Consider the following 6,150-nt stretch of genomic DNA (forward strand, 5'->3'; position numbering starts at 1 on the left):
TGCTGCTGTCCGGCTCAGGTCCCGACTCTCCAATCCGGCAGATGAAGACGTGGATTCCGCCGAAGGGGACCCGGTACCCATACTCGGTTGAGCCGGCGTCGGGGCCCCAGCCTTCGCCGTCGATGTAGATCTTGCCGTGACGATTCTTGGTCATTTGGCCCACTATGTATCCCTTGAGCCCTTCGAAGTTGCCCTTCAAGAACTCAAATCCACCGTGCGCTGGCCCCACGGTGGGCGCCAACTATCATGGAATTGTCACGTCAGATGTCCTCGTGAAAGGACTTAGATGTGGAGCCATCGCAACTAGGAAGCTTGAAGGGGTTAATCGGGACAAGGGACACGGGAGGTTTTATACTAGTTCGGCCCCTTACGGTGAAGGTAAGGCCTACGTCTAGTTGGGTTGGTATTGATGTTTCGATGACCAGGGAGCGGGATACGCTATGCCCGGCTCTCGATGAGTTGTTTCTTGCCCTAAGCTGCCAGCAGGTCGTCCCCTTATATACACGGGTTGACGCCCTGCGGCTTACAGAGTCCCGGTCGGCTTATAAAAAGTGTCCGGCTCGGTGACTAGTTAAGTCTACCGTATGATACAAGTCATATTACTCTGGCGGTTTACTACAACGGGCCTTAAGTCGCCTGTGGGCCTTAAGCCCTCTATGAACCGCCATCTTCATGCTTTGGTCTTGGGCTTCTTTCTGGTGAGTCCTCTTTGCATAACTCGGCCCCTCCTGGGCGGCTTACACAAATAGTTATATCCCCAACAAAAGGAATCATGAGAAAGATGATCAAAAAAGTTCTATGCTGAAAGGCCTGACTTGTAATTTAACTCTACAAGTTTCTGGGTACAGGAAATGGTGAGAAATTACCCATCCGCTATGTAGTTGGAGTAGCATCAGGTGTCATAGGTTGTTCCATTTGCGTTCTTCACTGGCGCAAATTCCTCTTCGTGTAGCACCTGAATTTTCAGATATGCACCTATGAGTATCTCAAGGTTTTAAAGCTCACAAAAAATGGGAAAAGAAGAGGGAGCAGAAGATGCTATATTAGGGCAGATTTTTGAAAGTCGAACCTCAAAATGTGTCATGGACAGGGATTAAATGAATATGTCGAATATGAACTGCTCAAGCTTCAGGCCTATCGTACATCCATGAATCAAAGGTACCTAAATGCCAGGTGCTACAACAGAACATGATTTATGCTGGAGCATGGCAGTTGCCAAGTAAAATTACTTGCCATGACATGCCTAGCAGATCCTTAAATCACAAACTGTAGCTCTAGATGTAATTCCCATTCTCCTAGGAAAATTTAAGAAATACAAGCATTAAGCATCAAGTAGGTAAAATAGTACTCCCTCCATCTAGGTGAGTAAGTCATCTTAAGTTGTGCACCATGACCAAGGAGGAGAGGAAAACGAGAATCATTAATGTTTATTTGCTAATTAATAGCATTGCATGCAATGAACTAACCACTGCATGTCGTGTTTGGTAGTCTCAAGTCATTAAAAGCATGCACACCCCTTGTCTCTTATTGGTTGATATGTGAAGAAACGAAAAATGCGGTAAAAGTTAATGCACCGCGCCTTAGTATTTTGGGATTATTTGGTTTTCGTAAGATGACTTACACACCTAAACGGAGGGTGTAATTATCTACTGTTAAATCCAGATTAGTTTGGAAGAGACAAACAAAGGAGTGACCTCAAAAAACATTGGATTTGAAGGTGACGATGCTACTAATAATAGATCCATTCTGCTTGGATCTTCAAAATGTGAGGAAAGGAAACATGCCTGAGTTTGCTTATATCACTCATTAAATCACCTTTGTTCTCACCCTGCACTCCAAGATCCATCATCCATGATGCACGCCTGATTCTTTCTTCTTCTAGCAGATGTGATTGATTCATCAATCAATCAATCCATTGCACCTGCAAATCTTGCTTAGTTAACTCATTGATTTTATCTTCTTCTGTAATTAACAGTAAAGTAAATGGTACAATTATTATTGCTCAAGTTAATGCAGGTAAATGGTACGAAAGGGTTGCATATAGAGTCAAGCCAAAGAAAATGATCAACAACTCAAGAGGTAAATACTTCTTCGCCTCGAAACATAATAGAGCCTTGCAAGTCAGTAACAATGTAATCTTGACACTTCAGGGTAGAGCCATTGACGTTGCACAATCTGAATAAAAAAAGGAACTACAAAGAAAAATGCAGAATAAAGAGCTTAGAAGCTTATTAACCGCTTTTGATTCTTCTAACTAAAGGGATGAAGAAATCATTATGATTAAACAAACATGCATTCGACAGTGGCATAGTCAATGCTGACGCCAAGAAATTCAGTTCAAAAGTACGTAGTTATTTATTAGTTCAGTACATTCGCAAGATGCAGGTTGCTCCCATCCTAGTGTGAAGTCCTGCTCATGCATGTAAAACGAATTTAAAGTAAGACATCAAGGCATCAGGCACTTAGCAGTTAAATACTTCACGTCACAACATCACAGAAGTTTGCTCATCCATAAGAATGTACTTTTATGAGAATAATGATGGACCAAAACAACTGCATGTTCAGAAGAAAAAAAGTAACACACAAGAGGAAGGTACCACGGTGAGGGGAAGGAGTGACACTGCTCGCAAGGATCGTGGGCATGGTAGGTCGGCGGCGGCTGAGCCGAGGAGCGTCGGAAGCCGTTGATGCTGCCACGCCTGAGACCACATGCAAAATTTAAAATACGTAGTGCATGTACTGTATTTTTCCCCTTCCATGGTGTTAATTCTTGCTTCACTAAGGACATACCCAGTGCATAGAAGCTCCCACACAAGGCGGGGTCTGGGGACGGATTATAGGAACCTAGTCTTACCCCTGCAAAGTGCAATGCAGAGAGGCTGGTTCGAACCCAGGACCTCTTGGCACAAGTGGGGAGGACTTCACCACTGCTCCAGGCCTGCCCTCTAAATGTATATCAATTTCTTACCAGAAAAAGAAAGTGCAGCCCTGAAAAAACTGAAAGCCTAAGCCAAGAAAGTGCATCCAGTGGAGCGGAGATGCTTGGAGCTTGGGTCTTTACCAGGGAAGGGGTGTGACGAGGCACAATCAGATCGACCTTTCACGCAGCCGGCCGCCGCCCTCATTGCCGCACACGGAGGCTGCCTCCTCGCCGGATCGGGTCAGAGCGGCGTCCCAATAGACAAGACGCACACGATGCCCGCCGCCTCGATCTACCTCTCCCGGCGCAGCCCATCTCGACGAGATGTGGCCATGGCGGATATGGCCGCTGCCCGCTGACTTGCTCGACTCGATCTGGGGCGTTCCCGCTTGAAGAACAGAATGTGAGTGGAGGGCAGCGCCGGCGGGGAAGAGAGCGGCACGGGTGGGGAAGACGGCGGCTCGGGGTGGGAGGGAAGAGGGCGGTACCAGCGGGGAAGAGGGCGGCTCTGAGTGGAGCGACGGCGGCGGCGAAGGGATGAAGGGCGGTGGCGAAGGGAGACCTCGCTCGAGGGCAGGAATAAGCGATCGTACATGCGGGCGATATGTTTAGGTTTTTTTGTGGCTGGTTAGTTTTCGTAGGTCTTTTTTCGTGGGTTAACCATTGTAGGTCTTTTTTCGGTCGTATGTGCATGGGTGCAGGTTGGGCCCTCAGCACGAGGTTTTTTCGGTTCGTGGTGGCTAAGTCTGAGGTGGGAGGAGGTACAAAAATAAACCATGGAAGGTGGGACGAAAATTGACCGGCGGAGACTACCAACTGCTGCATTAGGAGTAGAGATTTGAAGGTTGAAGCGCATAAATCAAGTGATTGTTATGCGTGCAATTAGACTGGAGCAGATGATGTACTACCCAAAGCCAAGCCTCACATCATTTGTAGAAACTACAAGCCAAATCAAACAACAACAAAATTGAAGAGCACCATTTACCTCTGAATGGCAAGCATCCCCTCTTGAAAAAGCTGATCCAAGTTGAGGTAGCCCAAGAATCTACACGCGCTGTGGTGAAGAGGAGGTAGGTTGGCGGCCCCATTGCCTTGTCCACGTGCACCGCAGATCCTATGACATCGTCAGAGACAACACAGATCACCGATAGAACTCTGTTCGTCCTTCCGTGCCTCCCAACAAGCTCCGACGCATGGTGTCGTGCTCGGAATGAGGGAGCTAGGCAAGCGGCCTATGCGTTGCTACAGACGGCGGCGACGGCGGCCCTGAGAAATTGCAAACATAACATATTACAAAAGGGAAGGCAATAAAGTAACACCCATATTAGCATCCTGACACATGGAACTGGGAAATTGAGGGACATGTACAGTAGCTACAATACCATACTTACCAGTCAGATTAGCATAACCCACCAGTCAGATTAGCATGACCCACATCTATCTAAATGGCAAGAAATTTAGGCTAAAATACTTTAGGATAAACTGGAAGGCAATATAGTAACACCCATATTAGCATCCTGACACATCGAACTGGGAAATCGAGGGACATGTGCAGTAGCTACAATACCATAACTTACCAGTCAGATTAGCATAACCAACATCTATCTAAATGACAGGAAATTTAGGCTAAAATACTTTAGGATAAACTGGAAACATTAAAAGATAGTTCTGCAAGGCTCACCTTAATTGAAAAACTTTGAGCATATTTACATCCTCCAAAGTCCGAATCTCCCCACCTTCCACTCTATGGGCATCATCTTCCATGCGATAAATGTAACTACTTCGCATGAAAGCTAGAATATAAACTCCGAACAGAAGCTCAGAATTAACATGTTCAAATCCAGTGATGGAAAAAAGGTTCATGACTTGCACAAACACAACTCTTGTGTGCAAGAAGGGGACCCATGCGTTGCTGCTTCATTGTTTCTCTGATCAGTTTGTGCTAGGACTGGGCTGAAGAAGAGTTCATTTAGATTCATATCCTAAAACCTTGCTTGTTGTAGAACCCCTCTCTGAGTTTCAATTTTTTTGCAAGAGCGGTCATTGTACATCATAATTTACCACGTGATTCATCAAAAAAAAGGAAGGAAAAATGCCATGCTTCGAACATAATATAACTGAATATCACATTGTCATATACAGTAGGGATTATAAGACGCATAGCTCTAATATCATCATTTTGCAGAAGGAAAGGCTTTAGACTTTTAGTCCATTAACATCGAAAGATAACGCCCACAATAGAAAAGAAGTGGCTTGCATTTAGAGAAGTAGTACATGAATAAAAGGGAAGCAATATACATAAACGACAAGATATTTTATGACACACACACACACACATCAGGTTTCTGATGTTCCACACAGCATCAGAAATAGGAATATATATATATATATATATATATATATATATATATATATATATATATATATATGAAGGGGAGCCTTGGCGCAGTGGTAAAGCTGCTGCCTTGTGACCATGAGGTCACGGGTTCAAGTCCTGGAAACAGCTCTTGCAGAAATGTAGGGAAAGGCTGCGTACAATAGACCCAAAGTGGTCGGACCCTTCCCCAGACCCTGCGCAAGCGGGAGCTACATGCACTGGGGCTGCCCTTTATATATATATATATATATATATATATATATATATATATATCTAGAAAAGAACTATGTGGCGTCATGTTATTTTTATCAATTGAGAAAGCCACAACCTCGTAGGAGGATGATCCGTGAGCCGCCACAGATAACCGCTACAACAAGAGAGGAGCACAGTAGCACGACAACCGCCGGTGACCCGAGTGTAATGGAACTAACCTGATAATGACGACACTATCAGGTTCCTTGAGGCACGACAAAAGCAGCCGAGGTGTGGTCCTGCTAGTTGGGTCTCCTAGGCCGCGGAGTGGTGTAGCAACGGGAAGGAGCATGCACCGCTGGACCCGGAGGTTGACTCAATGTGGCATCCGGCCATGACGACGGCAAGGACAAAGGCGAGCCTAGCCGCACGGTCGATGCAGGTGACGTCGCCGGGGACAAATCACAAGTTACCTGCAGCACAACAAAGACACAAGTATGTTCAAATCATAAGTCCAGCAAGACTGGCCTCAAGAATCAAGGGAAGAGGTAAGGGGAGCATGAACTAAGATGGAGAGAATGTGGGAGATCATCGGGGCGTGGCCGGGTGCCAGATCGGCACCATATCGGGGACGGTTCGAGGCCAGGAGCTCCGGTGAAGA

The 6,150-nt window shown here is 45.9% G+C and overlaps 1 long non-coding RNA gene across 3 annotated transcripts; it reads right to left on the minus strand.

Annotated features, from left to right (window-relative positions):
• Nucleotides 1–642: 642 nt before the first annotated feature.
• Nucleotides 643–5,262, minus strand: LOC123159956 (uncharacterized). 3 transcript variants are annotated; one of them, XR_006479930.1, is made up of 4 exons: nt 4,602–5,262; nt 3,906–4,186; nt 1,070–1,921; nt 643–955 (listed from the first exon to the last, which is right to left on the minus strand). It is a non-coding gene; the product is annotated as an uncharacterized lncRNA (long non-coding RNA). The 3 variants fall into 3 exon arrangements; XR_006479931.1 differs by adding an exon at nt 2,598–2,699 and having other exon boundaries at nt 3,906–5,262; XR_006479929.1 differs by having other exon boundaries at nt 3,906–5,262.
• Between the last annotated feature and the right edge of the window lie 888 nt (nt 5,263–6,150).

This window comes from Triticum aestivum, chromosome 7B (genome assembly GCF_018294505.1).
Source record: "Triticum aestivum cultivar Chinese Spring chromosome 7B, IWGSC CS RefSeq v2.1, whole genome shotgun sequence".
Taxonomy (NCBI): domain Eukaryota; kingdom Viridiplantae; phylum Streptophyta; class Magnoliopsida; order Poales; family Poaceae; genus Triticum; species Triticum aestivum.